General features: G+C 58.4%; 1 pseudogene; it reads left to right on the top strand.

Moving 5' to 3' along the window:
* The first annotated feature begins 7 nt into the window (after positions 1-7).
* Positions 8-271, top strand: LOC103072988 (phosphatidylethanolamine-binding protein 1 pseudogene; annotated as a pseudogene).
* Positions 272-274: the final 3 nt, after the last annotated feature.

Here is a 274-nt window from a genome sequence, read left to right as displayed (position 1 = left end):
GCAGGTCAAATACGGCGGGGCGGAGGTTGACGAGCTGGGCAAAGTGCTGACACCCACCCAGGTTAAGAACCGGCCCACCAGCATTGCGTGGGATGGCCTTGATCCAGGTAAACTGTATACCTTGGTCTTGACAGACCCGGATGCTCCCAGCAGGAAGGACCCCAAATACAGGGAATGGCACCATTTCCTGGTGGTCAACATGAAGGGCAACGACATCAGCAGTGGCACGGTCCTCTCCGATTATGTGGGCTCTGGGCCTCCCAAGGGCACAGGC

This window comes from Lipotes vexillifer, unplaced genomic scaffold, assembly GCF_000442215.2.
Source record: "Lipotes vexillifer unplaced genomic scaffold, Lipotes_vexillifer_v1.1 C25661678, whole genome shotgun sequence".
Lineage (NCBI taxonomy): Eukaryota > Metazoa > Chordata > Mammalia > Artiodactyla > Lipotidae > Lipotes > Lipotes vexillifer.
This window is presented reverse-complemented; position numbering and strand designations above follow the sequence as displayed.